The sequence below is a fragment of the Gopherus flavomarginatus genome, chromosome 11 (genome assembly GCF_025201925.1).
Source record: "Gopherus flavomarginatus isolate rGopFla2 chromosome 11, rGopFla2.mat.asm, whole genome shotgun sequence".
Lineage (NCBI taxonomy): Eukaryota > Metazoa > Chordata > Testudines > Testudinidae > Gopherus > Gopherus flavomarginatus.
The window spans coordinates 12,261,361-12,279,488 of NC_066627.1; positions in this window are offsets into that span (position 1 = coordinate 12,261,361).

Genomic DNA, 18,128 nt, shown 5'->3' on the forward strand with positions numbered 1-18,128 from the left:
GTGAGAATCTCAAATCCTGGAACACATATGAAACTAGACATCAAAAGAACATAAGTACGGACATATTGGGTCAGACCAGAGGTCCATCTAGAACAGTATCCTGTCTTCTGACAGGGGCCAATGCCTAGTGACTCAGAGGGAATGAACAGAACAGGAAATCATTAAGTGATCCATCCCATCGCCCATTCCCAGCTTCTGGCAAACAGAGGATAGGGACATAATCCCTGTCCATCCTGGTTAATAGCCATTGATGGACCTATCCTCCATGAATGCATCTAATTCTTTTTGAACCATACTATAGTCTTGGCCTTCTCAACATCCTCTGGCAAAGAGTTCCATGGGTTGACTATGCTTTGTGTGAAGAAATACTTCCTTTTGTTTGTTTTAAATCTGCTGCCTATTAAAGTCATTGGGTGACCTTTAGTTCTTCTGGTATGAGAAGGAGTAAACTTCCTTATTTACTTTCTCCACACCAGTCATAATGTTATAGACCTCTATCATATCCTTCTTAGTCGTCTCTTTTCATGCTGAAAACTCCCAGTCTTATTAATCTCTCCCCATACAGAAAGCCATTCCATACCCACAATCATTGTTGTTGCCCTTTTTTTCACCTTTTCCAATTCCAATATATGTTTTTTTAAGCTAGGGCAAATTTACCTGCACATAGTATTCAAGATATGAGATCACCATGGATTTATATAAAGGCAATATGATATTTTATATCTTAACAATGCCTTTCTTAATGATTCCCAACATTCTGTTCACATTTTTTGACAGCAACTGCATATTGAGTGTAAGTTTGCAGAGAACTATCCACATTGACTCCAAGATCTCTTTCTCGAGTGGTAACAGCTAATTTAGACCCCATCATTTTAAATATATAGTTGGGATTATGTTTTCCAATGTCCATTACTTTGCATTTATCAACATTGAATTTCATCTGCCATTTTGTTGCCCAGTCATCCAGTTTTGTGAGATCCCTTTGTAACTCTTCACAGTCTGCTTTGCACTTAACTCTCTTGAATTGTTTTGTATCATCTGCATATTTTGCCACCTCACTGTTTACTCCTTTTTCCAGATCATTTATAAATATGTTGAACAGTACTGATCCCAGTAGTGACCCCTGGGGGGACACCACGATTTTTCTCTCTCCATTGTGAAAAAATGACCATTTATTCCTGCCCTTTGTTTCTTATCTTTGAGCCAGTTACTGATCCATGAGAGGACCTTCCCTCTAATCCCATGACAGCTTACTTTACTTAAGAGCCTTTGATGAGGTACCTTGTCAAAGGCTTTCTAAAAATCTAAATACACTATATCCACTGGATCCCCTTTGTCCACCTGCTTGTTCACTCCCTCAAAGATTTCTAGTAGATTAATGAGGCATAATTTCCCTTTACAAAAAGTATTTTGACTCTTCCTCAACAAATCACATTCATCGATGTGTCTGATAATTCTGTTCTTAACTATAGTTTCAACCAGTTTGCCTGGTACTAAAGTCAAGAGTACCAGACTGCAATTGCCAGGATTACCTCTGGAACCATTTTTAAAAATTGATGTCACATTTACTATCCTTTAGTCATCTGGCACAGAAGCTGATTTAAATGATAGCTTACATACCACAATCTCACATACTGCAATTTCACAGAACTCTTGGGTGAATACCATCTGGTTCTGGTGATTTATTACTGTTTAGACCAGGGGTAGACAACCTATGGCATGGGTGCCGAAGGCGGCACACTAGCTGATTTTCAGTGGCACTCACACTGCCTGGGTCCTGGCCACTGGCCTGAGGGGGCTCTGCATTTTAATTTAATTTTAAATGAATCTTCTTAAACATTTTAAAAACCTTATTTACTTTATATACAACAATAGTTTAGTTATATGTTATAGACTTATAGAAAGAGACCTTCTAAAAATGTTAAAATTATTACTGGCACATGAAACCTTAAATTAGAGTGAATAAATGAAAACTCAGCACACCACTTCTGAAAGGTTGCCAACCCTTGGTTTAGACCATCAATTTGTCCCAAAACTTCTCTTATGACATATCAATCTGGGACAGTTTCTTAGATGCATCATCTAAACAGAATGGCTCAGGTTTGGGAGTCTTCATCACATTCTCAGCCATGAAGATTGATGCAAAGTATTCATTTAGTTTCTCCGCAATGGCCTTATCATCCTTTAGTGCTCCTTTAGAATCTCAATAATCCAGTGGCCTCACTGATTGTTTAGCAGGCTTCCTGCTTCTGATGTACTTTTCAAAAATTGGTATTACTTAAATTCCAGAATTAAAGGGCCTGATTTAAAAGTATTAAAGGATATCGTGGGATTTTCAAAAGCATCTGGGCTCCTAACACCCATTGTAACCAATACATGTCAAACATCTAGCCCTTAAAACCTGCCCTGGTCCAAAACATCCCAAATGACTTGATCTTATGCACATACTGTTACAATTTTCCATGTATCTGAGAGAGTTTCTAGGGATGGTCAAAAGTCTAGCTGCTGCTGCTTACTGGGTGTAGTTGATTTATTGTAATATATTGTGCTGTTGAATTATATTTTTTATTCCTTCTAACTTTAATGGATTTTAGGATGTCAACAGCTTACAAATACAAGAGTTCTATGTACAATTAATTTAAATCAAGCATTAAATGTTGTAAAAAGAGCAATTTTCCAACACAATATTTCTCCTTTAGAAATTTCTGTTTGGTTAAAACCAAAACTTTTCCATGAATGTGTTGATTTCAATAATGTTTTGTTTTTAAAAAATTGTGGGTGGAGGAGGTTTGTTATTGTTCAGCTATTCAGGTTTGACATTTTCAATATACACGTAGAGTATCAAAATAAAATATTTGGTTGATCCCAATTTTTTTAATAAAAAGTTTGTTTCGTGGGAAATTTCAACATTCAATTAAGAACAAAAACAAGTTTCAAAATGAAGATTTTTCCATGAAACAGAAATTCTGGATCTTGACTCCAGATTCCAGATCAATTATCTCATTCTTTCTGACTCTTAATACATCTAGTCCAAGCTACTTCTTCTTGCACACAACCCCTGTTTTTATTAATTTAGAAGGATCATAGGGGCCCAAAGAGTCAAAGTTGTTAACATAACCCAGTCACTGTCCAACAGTTTTATACAAAGTTTGAAGTCTGATGTACAGAGACATCAGCCTGCTCAGTACCATAGCAAACTCAACGTTAATTTCTTTCACTGTTTATTAAAGACACAGAAAAGTAGGAAAAAGAGGTAAAGCACATGGAATGTATAGTGTTAAGTAAGGCTTTGATTGTAACAATGTCCCTCGTTTCAGAAAGAACCCCATCAGCTATCACCTTGTTTAATACTCAGTTGAATGGCATTAAAGACGGCAGTAACTGTCCTTTGTGGGGGAAAAGGAAGAAGTTAGTTGAGATGGGCTGGATCTCCTCGTGATGTTCTTGTTAACGTCTGGGTCCATTTCCTAGAAGGCAGAAAGAAAGGGGAGAGAAAAGAATAGGAAAGATAGAAAATTCAGCTTCTGTCTCTGGTGTTGACTCTCACTTCTGGTAAAATGCAGGACCAGCACACGGGCTGATAGACCACTCTGAGACCTGGCAAACTTGTACCAGCATTGGGCAGTTTAATGAGCTGCTTTTAGCTGTCTCTTTCTGGTCATAGACTCAAAGCAGGTTTGCAAAATGGGCAGTCTTGGCCAAGTAAGACAGACTCTTCTTAGAGAGAAGGCAAAAAGATAGGAGAGATAGGAAAGAAGAGAAAAAACTGGGGAAGGAACCCCTACATGTATAGGTAGGAAGAGATGAAGTCTCACATCTGAAGTGTATTTGGGATTTAGCCTGTGCCATAGAAGGTGGTAACATCATCTGGCTCCTTCTTTCGGACTCGGTCTGGTCAGCACATCTCTCAGAATTAGAATGAAGAAGGTCCCGGGGTCCTAAGGGATGATGAGGGTAGGAGTCATGATGATAAAACTCTCTGTAGCAGTTGGCAGACAGCTGCTTCTTCTGCTAATTTTTTCCTTAAATCTTTTTATTTCTGAGGACCCCAAAGTGGAGTGGTGAGCAGATTAGTCCATCCTCTTATTGTCAGTTGTTGGCTACATGCATGTTCTCTCTGTTTGCTGCACCAACTCTGGCCAAGTAGTCGGTCCATAAAACCTCAGTGGACCTGACCAAAGAGTCCAGTACAATGGACCAGGTCAGTGAACGGTGGGACTTTCTCCTCCCTTTTAGGCTAGACAATGGGTTAAGGTGAGGTACCTCGACATTATAGACTGAGACAGACAATTTGGGATAAATAATTTGTGTACCACTTTACTTTTTCATGACATGTTTGTTACCTCCCTTTGTACCTTTCTCCTGATGCTTTAAACAAAACATCCCTATTCACCACCTGTCTTTGTACTTTACTCCTGAAGTTTCAGTTGGAACATCACTCTTCATCACATCTGTCAAACCATCTCATCATGTGCTAGGTTGGTGTGTTCTTGCAGTGGCCTGCTGGAAAGTATTTACATATTCAGTGTGTTTTAGCAATGATAGCAATACTGGTGCCAAGCTCATGTTCTGGACACTGAACATGCAGGCAAGGATATGCTTTTGACAGCGCCTGACTTTTGCTCATAGAATAACTTTTGCTGACTTTGGTTCAGGTCTCAGGCTTTCCACCAGGCCCTGTCTACCAGAATCCCTCTTTCTACTCCATTCCCCCACTTTTTGCTCTTTTATGTGGAGGATGTTTACCCATCAACACAAAAAGCAGTATGCGTGTACTGCAGATGACCCAGAGGACTAAACACTGTTAGCTGGCCCCCTTACATTACAATCCACACATTCATGCCTCATCTGTCCCTTGGTCTGCACATTCCGCCATACCACCAATAGACGAATTACCTTGTCAGTTGTATAGTTCCATATATTGAATTTGGAAATGTTAGATTCAGGATTTTGATTAAGGGGTGTAGTTTTGGAGTTGTTCTGAAACGCTGGGATAGACATTATTTCAGAGTGTTCCATAGTGCTATGTATACAAGGAGTAAAATGGAAACTTGGAGTAGTGACATCACAAATGAGGCCTTTGAATACAAATTTCTTGTAATCAGTTACTACACAGTAGTGTCCAACCATGTTGAAGGCTACCCTTTCTGCCGGTTGTTACCATCTGGTAATCTTTGCCAGGCAAGAGATAGGCACAACTATCTTTTCCACTCAGTTGGATTTGTCTGAATCTTTGTGGCCACTCACTGGAGGTGTGATGTCAATAACATTCCTGGCATAACAAGCCATGGTGTTATGCTCTTTAGGTTTGCACTGCTCAGTGATGCACCAGTAGCTGACATAGATCCAGTTACTATCTTCCAGATAATCCTCTAAATGTGCCTTAAAGACTAACAGATTTATTTGGGCATAAGATTTCATGGGTAAAAAAAAAACAAAACAGTTCTTCAGATACATGGAAGAAGTGGGTTTTTTATCCATGCATCTGAAGTGGATTTTTTACCCACAAAAGCTTATGCCCAAATAAATCTGTTAGTCTTTAAGGTGCCACGGACTCCTCATTGTTTTTGTGGATATGGACCAACACAGCTACCCCTCTGATTCTAGATGTACCGCAACCAATTTATCAACTATTGCTGTATTAGTCTGTATTCAATATTGGTAACCAGACACTGAACAGAATTACTTTAAATAATGTGTGCCTCACTTAGAATACAGTGTCATTAACTCCAAATTATGAGTGGTACTAATAGGGAATGTGTCCACACAATTGTAGTTACTAGGTAACTTCCATAAGCCGTACAAAAAATTGTTTACCAATTTGCTTTTTCCTTGCCTTTTATTGTTTGCTGCAATTAGTTTGTTACTTTTTACTTGTATTTCATTAAACAGTTTAGTGTTGTCATGCACGTTATAAATGATGTACCATTTCTTCAGTAGCCAGGGCCTTACTATCATGAATTACACGTTCAGAGACAGTTTCCGCTGCCTGGTGGTCAAAATAGTTAATGTTTTGTTGTTATATTTCATATTACCCCATCCCAAATAGATCTTCAGAGTCAGGTAATCTTGAAATGTAACCCATAATTTCATCTAATTTTTGGAGTCCCCTATTTTGTGAAATACTAGGCTGCAGAATAGTCTTTTGCAAAGCCCTTTAGTCTTCTGCAAATTCCTGATAAGATGCTAGTATATCCATTAACAAAGAAGTATACAGAAATAATACAGTTGCTTTTACACAATAACCAAATTCATCCGTGTTTCAGTGATAAAGTTGTGAAACCACTGGAACGTGAACTCACTTTCCTCAATAAGATGCAAGTTTAAATGACAGTTGGACCTGATCCAGCTACTGTTTTCTAGCTTTTTGCCCACTTAATTGTCCACTTATGGTAGACAGAGTTGACCAGTCTGTTATTTGTAAAACATTTCATTTTTATTTTCTTGATGCCCAGGGGTTTCTTCACTGTGCACAGATATCTTCTCGTGTCTTTGGTTTGTGGGATGCACCTTTAAACAGCTTAATGTTGATTAACATATAGTTTTTGCTTGTTTGTTTTACATTTCTCTTCTTTTCAGTTACCAAAATTTTATACACAGATTAATTTGGTTTGTTTACAATGTAATATGGACCAAGTCTTTTATAACAAAGTTATACTCTTGTTCTGATTGTCCAAATTCTTTAGCGCAAACAGAACCATTTAAGATATGTTTGCATTTGTAACACAGACATTCCTTTTCACTAAACCTATACATTACTACTCATAATAAATATAGTATTTGACTGCTAAAATAGATGCTCATCATCTTCTGTGAGAAGGTGCATTGCTCTTCCTGCTGAGCTCTGTTTTATCAGAAGGGTAACAGAATTCTTGCCTGAGCTTTTTAGAGCTAATTTGATTGTGATACCAATTCAACTTTTGTTAATTATTTGACAGGACAAATGTTATCTACCACTATTTCCCTCTAACACAGCATGAAAGAAAAGAGTATAAAAATTAAACTATAAATGAATTTTAAATGTGGGTCTATGCAAACACTTTGAAGGTGTTTGATTTTTATGACATTTGGTTTTGTTTGGGAGACAAAGGCAGAAACCTGTTGAAATTGTTTGGTTAGCGCTAACATTTTGCAACATAACCAGATATCATATATATTTTATTTCACGATATTTTTGCTATAACATTCTTATAACAATATTTCAGTATTTAATAAAGCAAACAAGTATATTAACTCAAACAAGAAAATGACATTTTGCTAATATTACCTTCATATTAATGTTGAGCTTTCCTTTGACATTTTTCCTTTGAATAAAAACATCTTTGTGATCTATAAACAAGAATTCTTTTTTTTTTTTGCAATTGCATTTTTTGTGTAGGCAAAAATATATATACTTTTTGAGGTTTGCAAAAAAAATTGGTATTATAATGGTTACACCCCATTAAATGTTTAAATTATTAAATATATTAAATATAATTTTAAATAGTGTGCCAATTATATTAAAAAGAAAGTATAAAATTGACTTTTGTTGCAACAAAGTTAAAAAAAAGTAGTAGTCACGTGACACTCACAGCATACAACACAGGACAACATACATGACATCGAAAACAAACTTACAGTTATTTAAGAAAAATGCTATTATATGGAATAAAAGCCAATCTCTCAACTATTAGTCAGTGGTTAGGATTAAAAGCATTGTTCATATTTCTGTTGCTTGGCAACCATATCTTCAAGGAAGTTAGGAATAATTCCAGCTATTGTGTTCCTGAAGATATTCATCGCTTCTGTCACACCATGTCTTGTGTGCTAGGTCGGGGTGTTCTTATGCTGGTCTGCTGGAATCTGTTTAAACATTCAGTATGTTTTAGCAATGCTAGCAATACCGGTGCCACATTCATGTACTGGACACTGAATTTCTAGCCAAGTATCCGCTTTTGATAGGGCCTGACTTTTTCTCATAGCATAACTTTTGCTGACTTTGGTTCAAGCCTCAGAACTTGCACCAGGCACTGTCCTCTAGACCTTCCCTTCCCACTTCACTTCTCATTACTTTGTCAGGGGGCATGGATCAGCTTTCACGTTGCACTCCCTGTCAGTACCTGGCCCTGGCTGGGGAAGCTAATGATTCAAGCAGCAGACCAAATTCAGTGATGCATCCTGGTCACATGCCACCTGAGGCTCATTGCACATATGATAAGGAGAATATTATTTTGTCCACAAGTGAGGGCTAATTTTTGATACACTGATATCAGTACACTGATTTTTGGTCCTCTGGTTTTCTTCTTTACTAGTCATAATCTTAACACAGACCATGCGTAGTATCAATAAAAGCCTTTCTATTTAAATTATTTCAGTTTTCTGTTTCCTTCTTACATCTTTTCATAAACAATTTTGTATAAAAATTTATAGTGACAATTTATGAACTTTCACTCATTTTTTACAGTTGAGCTTAAAATTAGGGTAAATTTGTAGGTCCAATTATCACAAGAGGCTCTGTGTACATCTTTGGCCCCACTGATCCCATTCCACCTATATTTATAGAGTCACAGATTCCGAGGCCAGAAGGGACCATCATGAGCTTCTAGTCTGACTTCCTGTGTAGCACAAGCCATAGAACTGCCCCAAAATAATTCCTAGAGCAGATCTTGTAGAGATAAATCAATTATCAAACTTGTCTTTGCCACTCTGGATACATGGGTTAATCAAAACAAATAAAACAAAACAAAAACCAAAATATCACACAGCTGTCTTCCAAATTCACATTCTTGGACTAAACTTTGGGCTCGTAAATCAGGTGCCTGAGATGGGATATTGATAATGATGAAATTAAACTGAGGCTGCTATGTGAACATTTAGGTTTACCTTCTACAAATTAAATTATACTGTTTGTTCTTTCTTAGGTTTACTCCATGACAATCAAAGACTGAGGAAATCAAATATCCATCATGGAATTAATTCTTCTGTGATTCAGGAATCTCCCTGACCTACATTTCTTTTCTTTACGCTATCTCTAGTGATCTACTTTATGGTGATGGCTGGAAACGTGCTCATCGTTGTGCTAGTTGTAGCTGATCAGCACCTTCACACACCCATGTACTTATTCCTGGGGAACCTGTTCTGCTTGGAGACCTGCTACATCTCCACCATCCAGCCTGACTGGGGATAGAAACATTTCTTATTTTTCAATTGAGTCTCATAATTGTTTATATCTTAACAAAAATCTATCAACTGAGAATGTTTAAAAAATTATTCTCTGTCTTCTACATGTCCCAACATCTCATGGTCAGTTCCCTCGTATATAAACTGAGAGACAAACGTTATTTTTTGGCTAGAGTATAACAAAATGGAAATAATTAGAGTTGATTTGTAGAGTATGTATGATTCCTTTGAGCAGGTCTTTTGGCTCATCCTTTTGTGAAAATCAAGTAGCAAAACTAAATCAATAGTTTGTATGGATTTGTCAGCAGGGTCTGAGCTGGGGAAGAGGACTTCAGGGGCTGACCTTGTTTGCATGGAGACACCCACCCTGATTAGGTGCTCATCATGATGGGACTGCCTTGCCAAAATGATCTCTTTTGGCTGGTGTTGGATCACAAATCACTTTGTTATTGGGGGCACAGGCAATAAAGGGTTGTTATACTTGTTGTGTGAATCAAGGGCATCAGAACAGTGCTTGGCATACCCTGATTGAGGGACTCTCCTCAACTAAACTGTACTTGCTAGGTAGCAGACATGTGTGGCAAAGCCCAGTGGAGCTGAGAGAGGTTGGGGATAAATACTTGAAACTGATGAGGTCCTACACACCATCTGACCCTTCCTCTCTTCACTGTGTAAAAACAGAACTGGTTAAGATTCAAGAGAGAGTCTTGTTGCAGCAACAATGGAACTGAAATCACTGATAATGAGTGCAGATTGTCCTTAAGTAATTGAGAATTTAGGGTAGGATGTACATTTAGAAAATACAATCCATATGGAAAGTATTACAGTTATTTTCCCCACTGTGCTTCTCATTGGCACTATAACTCATCCTTCCTGGTATTGCTGATGTCTGGTGATGAGTTCTATGTACATATCCCTTGACCACCTGATGACGTCCGATACCATGAGTTGCTGCATCAGCTGAGCATAGTGCTGACAGATTCTGAATTCTCTCAACACTCGCTCATTACTGAGGTCCCATGTGCCCAGGGCTCCTATGATCAGCATTTGTGTCTGAATATGGTAACCCTTAGTTCTCAAGGTTTCAGCCAGATGGGCGTATTTCTCCACCTTTGAGCTCAGGCACTGTGGGAGGCTGGAGTCCTGTTCTCAAAGAAAACTGTGAAGTCCACCATCATGATCTTCTTCTGGTCCTCGTTGGTGCTGATGATGTCCAGTCGCAGTTGGCTATCAGTTCCAGGGGTGGCAGAGTTCACAGCCATTTTCCCTATGGGTGGTGGGATGGCTCTGACTAGACGATCATGGATGGTGTTATATCGCAGCTCCCTGGTTTTGGAATGGGGCTTGCAGCTACACAGGAAGTGGAGTAGTGTCTCATTGGCATAGCCACACTTCCTGCATCATTTGTCCTGATTTCCATGGCAGATGGCTCCATTCAGCAGGACACAGCTGAATTGGGCTCTGTGAATGAACCTCCAGTCAGCAAGTGGAAGTGGTTGCTGGCATCCCACTTGCACATCACCTCGAACTCCAACTTCCATTTCAGATTTTCAAAGTATTGACCCCGGATGGCATCCTTCAGGGTCCTTTCCAGCATGGTTATAGCTCAGAGAGTGATGATTGTGTGCTCTACATTCTTCATCTATGGCACCAGGACTTCCAGATCTTGGCATTCCTCGCACCACATCAAGCAGCAGCTGATGCGTATCTCCAGTCATCGCATAACATTGTGGGCACGAGTCCAGAGTCAATCAGTTCCCCCATCTCTTCCAAATTCACCTTCCAGTGAGCCACTCAGGTAGGTGGTGACATCTTGATTGGAGGGGGTACTTGCGATTTGCTTCTTGATGACATCCTGCATAGCACTTTGTGCAATGCTCCTCACCATGGAATCCGAGCACACCAGAAGGTGTAAGGCATGAGTGATCACCAGAACGTTGCAGAGATCATCCATAGGAGGGACATTGGCACCTCCCTGTCCATGCAAGATGTACACTAGTTCATTGCTGACTCTCTGGGGAGAATCAATAGCTTCCTGATGGTGTTGTCTGCCTTGTTAAGAGGTACTTCACCATGGTAGATACTTTCAAACTAATGAGATATGGGGGATCAGGAAGCTGTTCAAGGTGTTGATCTTCTGCCATGTTGCGAGTATGGAGGAGTCGATCCTGGCCACATGTAGTATCTCCGCAATGGTATCCTCACATGTTTGCTGGACTTTGAAACCTGTGGACATGCTGAGATGTTGGTACATTTGCCTGTCCTCAAGGAAGATCATGGGTTCATCCTGGATCTGAAACAGCCTCATCTGGACCAAGTCCCTTCTGCTGCCATTGATATGCAGGGATGTGCACTTCCTAGTGTTGAAGCAGAGTCCCATCCAGTTGGCAGCCTGGCTGGTGACATCAAGCATTTGTTGGAGACTCTCGAGGTTGCCTGCGATCAGGACCAGATCATCTGCGTAGGTCAGGACATTCATGCTGTTGCGGTACAGGTCGAAATCGCTTAGCCTGCTGGAGATGGCTCAAAAGAGCAGCTCCGTGGATAAGTTGAAAATGATGGGGCTGAGGGGACAACCTTGCTTCATACCGCTGTGGATAGGAATTTCAGGTGTCTCTCCTTCCATGGAGTGGATGGTGGTTGTGCAGCCTTCATAAAGTTAAGGTATCAGTTGGAGAAAGTTTTCAAGCATCCTAAACTCTCTCAGCATGGCAAAAATATGCTGGTGGGGCATCAGTCCAAAAGCATTATCCAGCATATCCACGCTATAACATATTGCCTCTGTGCCCTCCTGGCTGTGTGGATGGCAGTCTGAAGAAGAAAGCTGTGTTCATAACACCCTGTGCAGGACATGAAGCTTTTCTGGATGGAGCTGATGGCTCCTCTTTTCACAGACCAGTCTGTATCCTAGATGCAAGGCAGCTGGCATACAGTTTGTACATGATGGAGTAGAGAGTGATGGGTCTCCAGTTTCTGGGATTGGCTTGCTTACCTTTCTTGTAGATAAGCACCATCATAGACTTCTTCCAGGAGATGGGGTGTGGCAGAATTTGTTTTTGCATTTGTTGAAAATGGCATTTAATATGAAACAACCAGGGTCTCTTTTTTTTTTTCAGGAATTTATAGCAAATGCTGTCTTTTCCTGGGGCTGTGGTTTTGATCTTTGTAAGTCTGGTCTCTACTTCCCATGATGTAAAGCGGGGTAGGCAACCTATGGCACGGCTGCTGAAAGTGACAAACGAGCTGATTTTCAGTGACACTCACACTGCCTGGGACCTGGCCATTGGTCCTGGGTGCTCTGCATTTTATTTAATTTTAAATGAAGCCTCTTAAACATTTTAAAAACATTATTTACTTTACATACAACAATAGTTTAATTATATATTATAGACTTATTGAACAAGACCTTCTAAAAATGTTCAAATGCATTACTTGTGCACAAAACCTTAAATTAGAGTGAATAAATGAAGACCCAGCAACCACTTCTGAAAGGTTGTCAACCCCTGATGTAAAGTCTTGTTCCAGGTCCACTGCACAGTAAATGTGGGATAGAGGATGAAGGCACTGTGTGCTGTGTGCTGTTCTGAGCTAAGCGGTTGAACACACCTTTGAAGTATGAGAATAGTCTCTCCGATGGGACTGATCAGTAAGATGAGGGTCTGTTGAGAATCTCTCTCTTAGCTTTAGGATGGTGTGCTTCTTGCCTGAAGCTAGAATCCAGGGTGTGATGGAGTGTTTATCGAGACTGACCAAGACCTCGGACCACTACCCCTTCCTACTTTTCTATATGGGCACTAATGGTACTGTCAAGAATGATCTTGTGTGGACCAAAGCACACTTCATGGCTCTGGGTAGAAGGATAAAAGAGTTTGAGGTGCAAGTTGTGTTCTAGTCCATCCTCCTTATTGAAGGAAAAGGCTCAGGTAGAGACAGTCAAATTGTGGAGGTAAATGCGTGGTTATGCAGGTGGTGCAGAGGACTTTGATTACTTCAACCATGGGATGCAGTTCTGGGAAGAAGGATTGCTAGGAAGAGATGGGATCCACCTAAAGAAGAGAGGGAAGAGCATCTTTGCAGGCAGGCTTGCTAACCTAGTGAGGAGGGCTTTAAACTAGCTTCCCCTGGGGATAGTTACCTAAGCCCAGATGAAGTGGGGTAGCATGATACCAGGAAGAAACACAAGGAGGAGGGTACAAGACAGGAAGCCTCCTGATTCATACTGAGAAAGTAGCGCAATTGGCTTGTTATCTTAGATGTATGTACACGAACACAAGAAACCTGGGAAAAAAGCAGGAAGAATTGGAAGTCAAGGAACAATGATGTGATTGGAATATCAGGAACTTGGTGGGGCAGTTCACATGACTGGAGCACTGTCATGGATGGGTATAAACTGTTCAGGAAGGACAGATACAGGAGGAAAGGTGGAAGCACTGCATTGTATGTAACAGATCAGTCCGATTTCTGAGCAGACAGAGCTCCAGTTTGAAACTGGAGAAAATCCTCTTGAGAGTCTTCGTGTAATGTTTAATGGTGAGAGCAGCAACTGGGAGGTCCCAGATGACTGGAAAAAGGCAAAAAGATATTGCCTATATTTTAAAAAGGGAAGAAAGAAAACCAGGAGAACTACAGCCTCACTTCAGTCCCCGGCAAAATCAAGGAGCAGGCCCTCAAAAAATCCATTTTGAAGCACTTGGAGGAGAGGAAGGTTGATCAAGAACAGTCAACATGGATTCCCTAAGGCCAAGTCATGCCTGATCAATCTGATTGCCTTCTTTGATGAGAAAACTGGCACTGTGGATACGGGGAAAGCAGTAGATGTGATATATCTTGACTGTAGCAAAGCTTTTGATATGATCTCCCACAGTATTCTTGCCAGCAATATAAAAAAGTATGGATTGGCTGAATGGACTAAAAGGTGGATAGAAAGCTGGCCAGATTGTCGGGCTCAACAAGTAGTGATTGATGTCTCAATGTCTAGTTGGCAGCCAGAATCAAGTGGAGTGCCCCGGGGGTTAGTCCGGGGGACAATTTTGTTCAAGATCTTTATTAATGATCTGGATGATTGGATAAATTCCACCCTCAGCAAGTTTGCAGATGACAGTAAGCTGGGGGGAGAGGTAGATATGCTGGAGGATAGGGATAGGGTCCTGGGTGAGCTAGACAAATTGGAGAATTGGGCTAAAAGACATCTCATGAGGTTCAACAAAGACAAGTGCAGAGTTCTGCACTTAGGAGGGAAGAATCTCATGCACTGCTACAGGCTGGGGACTTACTGGCTAAGAAAGAGTTCTGCAGAAAAGGACCTGGGGATTACAGTGGACGAGATGCAGGCTATGAGTCATCAGTTTGCCTTTGTTGCCAAGAAAGCTAATGGCATATTGAACTATATTAGTAGGAACATTTCCAGCAGATCGAGGGAAGTGATTATTCCTCTCTCTGGCACTGGTGAGGCCAAACCTGGAATACTGCATCCAGTTTTGACCCCCTAGCAGAGGGCAATGAAAATGATTAGGGGGCAGGGGCACATGATTGACAAGGGGAGGCTGAGGGAACTGGGATTATTTAGTCTACTGAAGAGAAGAGGGAGGGGGGATTTAACTGCATCCTTCACCTAGGGGAGGAAAGGCTCCATGGTTTGAACATTGGGTTGCTAAACCCAGGGTAGTGAGTTCAGCCCTTCAGGGGACCATTCAGGGAACTGAGGTAAAAATCTGTCTGGGGATTGGTCCTGTTCTGAGCAGGGGGTTGGACTAGATAACCTCCTAAGGTCCCTTCCAACCCTGATATTCTATGATTCTAACTACCTGAGGGGGATGGAGGATTACTTTTAAGGGAGTGATTTTTTCCTTCAATTTAACAAAGTCATTTGATCATTTTTTCTATGTCATATTCAAGAACAAGTTTCTCACCTATTACTCCTTTAACCTTTTGATTAAATTTGTTATGATTGGTCGGAAGAACTGTTTGACTAACTAAATTTTTTTTGGAAAATAATGTATATAGATTCCTCCAAATTTCTGGACCCCCAATGGAAAATCCTTCCATAATACACAATCCTTCCACAGTGCTCATCTTTCAATGCTAGATGTACTGCTATCTATACAGACTTGACATATGACTTTACACCTTAAGTATTTTTTAAAATTGTACCATTAGTCCATGCGGTAAACAGTATTTTATCACAAGTCTTAGTTATAAATTGTTCTTGTGCGGATTGATATCCCATTCAAAGAAAATTTTAGTTGAAAGATGTGGTGTAATCCTTTGTAGCCCTTAAGGATGGATCTTGGCTGTTCTGAGTAGCGGTAGATGACAGAAAAAGAAGCAATGGTCTCAAGTTGTAGTGGTGGAGATCTAGGTTGGATATTAGGAAACACTATTTCACTAGGAGGGTGTTGAAGCACTGGAATGGGTTACCTAGGGAGATGGTAGAATCTCCATCCTTATAAGCTTGACAAAGCCCTGGCTGGGATGATTTAGTTAGTGTTGGTCCTGTTTTGAGCAAGGGGGTGGACTAGGTTACCTCCTGAGGTCTCTTCTAACCCTTATCTTCTATGATTCTATCTTGGCTTATTCGTTCTCGTGCCCAGATCACTCTTATCATTGGATCCTGAGCCTCAAGAGGCAAGTTTGAGGCTAGTCCCAAAATAATTTTCATTTGCCTTGGAGGGTCTTGTTTTACTGGAACAGTCTGGTTGTTTTGTTAGAAGTGCAGCATTACAGCAGTATTGCAGAATCAGCGTTGTTATGACATGCATTTTTTTTTCTTTTCGCTCTTCTAGGCTGCCTGTTTCTAATTCTCTACTTCCTCTTTTGCAGTACATGTCTCTGGTTCCTCTGCCTGTAGAAATATATTTCTTGTATGGTACAATATTAAGTGATTAGCATGATAGAATCTAGTCACCTTTCTTTTCTCTTTCGTGATCCTAATTCTGTATACAGAGAGGAACTGAGTTCATCCATAATATAGTGTGACCCAGTTCATTGGTTACAGAAATTGCATTCTGGTACAACATATGATAGGAGCATCATCTGATTTCCAATTTTCCAAGTGCTTTCTCTTTCACCTTTATCAGAGTAGCCTTTTGTCTTTTGTTTGGATTTTCCCAATTTAACAGCTACTGGCAAGTGAATCTGCTTAAATGTTTCTTCAATGAGTGTAGATAGGTCTCCAGTTTGACTCTCTCTAGCTGTGTGCCACTGGCATGCCTCAAGAGATGCTGCAGCATTCACATGGTTGGCCCAGTCATTACCTCAATGGTTGTACGGCCTGTGGAGGGAGTTGAATTTGCCCTGAGTGTCATTAAAATGAGAGGAATTAGAGTGTCCCCATTGCATTCTGTTGGAATCTACCCGATTCTGCAGCATTAATTTGATGGCGCAATTTGTTCACTCTACCATCCCTGATGATTTAGGCCTATTTGGAAAGTGCAATTTTTTTGCACTCCCAAGAACTGAAAACCCATTTGGAAAACTTGCCCAGTAAAATGTGTTCCTTTGTCTGGCTCTGCCCAGCTGTGGAGTCTCCATCGAGAGAAGACTAGTTCCACTAAGACTGTTGTAGCTAAAGCAGCATTTGCCTTAAGGGGAATTCATCCACCTATTTAGAGAGAGGATCAACAATAAGGCTATATTTCAATCAGAGGTGTTTTTAGTAAAAGTCATGGACAGGTCATGGGCAGTAAAAAGAACATTCACAGACCATGATCTGTCCGTGGCTTGTACTATATACCCCAGACTAAATCTTGTGGGATGGCAGTCCGTAGGTCACCGTGGGTGCTTGGGTGGGAACAGCCTGGGAACCCCGGTGTTTCCGGGTGGGGTGGTTGAAGGGGCTGGCAGGCTCCCTACCCAGCTTATTGTGATGCTCCCTGGGAGCAGTGATATGATCCTCCCTCCACACACTGCCCCTACCCCAAGCTCCCTCTGCATGGCTCCCATTGACAGCTGCAGTCACTTACCATTGGACAATAAAGATCACATGACCAGAGCTGAGCGTAGAATGAGGCACAGCCACAAAGTGTTTCTAGATGGAGCAGGCCAAGTAGAAGGTTCTAAGGGTTATTAAAGGTCATTAGCAAAAATCCAAGGGGGTCCACTATAGCACAACGACAAAAAGCTCATTAGGGAAGGTCATAGCTCTTAAGTAAACATCTGGAGTGTGCATGTGGGAAATATTGGCAACATCCAAGGATGAGTTAATGCATGACAGTGAGCATATGTTATCTAAGGTTAAGAATAGATCGTATAAAAGCACTAAAAGCTAGGGCAGTATAAAGGGCAGACCATCGACAGGCAGAAGACAAGTAGGTGCTGGCCAGAAGAGCTGCTGGAAAGAAGTTAAAAGCTGCCGAGAGACCTGACCACAGACAGAGAAGCAGAGCTGACTGGCCAGAGCTGACTAGAGAGAAGCAGAAGGTGCAAGCAGCAAACAGCAACAAGAAAAAAATGCCGCAAAGCCAAAGGGCACAGTAAGCCTGCTAGTTTTTAATTATAGTATTTAACAAATGTTATAAACCGTTGTCTGTGATTTGTTATGGCCTGGCCTTCTGTAGCAAAGTGAACTGCTTAGAATCATTTATACTGTGCGCTCTTGTGGTCTAGCTGCTCTTTAATTTACAATAAGAGAATTTTAGAGTACAATCTAGTAGGGATTATTAGATACATTAATAAAAAGATACTTTGCTTTGAAAATAATACTGCCCATGTCAGTCACTTTATCAGAAGGTTACTTACATGTTCTCCAAGTATTTTCCTTTATTACCCTGGACTGGAGGCACATATCTTGGGAACAACAAACCAAGAGGGTGATTGGCAGGTTATTTAGGGGCACTCAAAGCCTATTTTTCAGTGTTACATCATGATTATAGATGTATATCCTGACATCCACTGAAGAGAACAGGGCCAGCTGTGTTCCACAATGCTTCTCTTCTGGGTCAACTCCTTGTGTATGCTCTCTTGAGAGGATC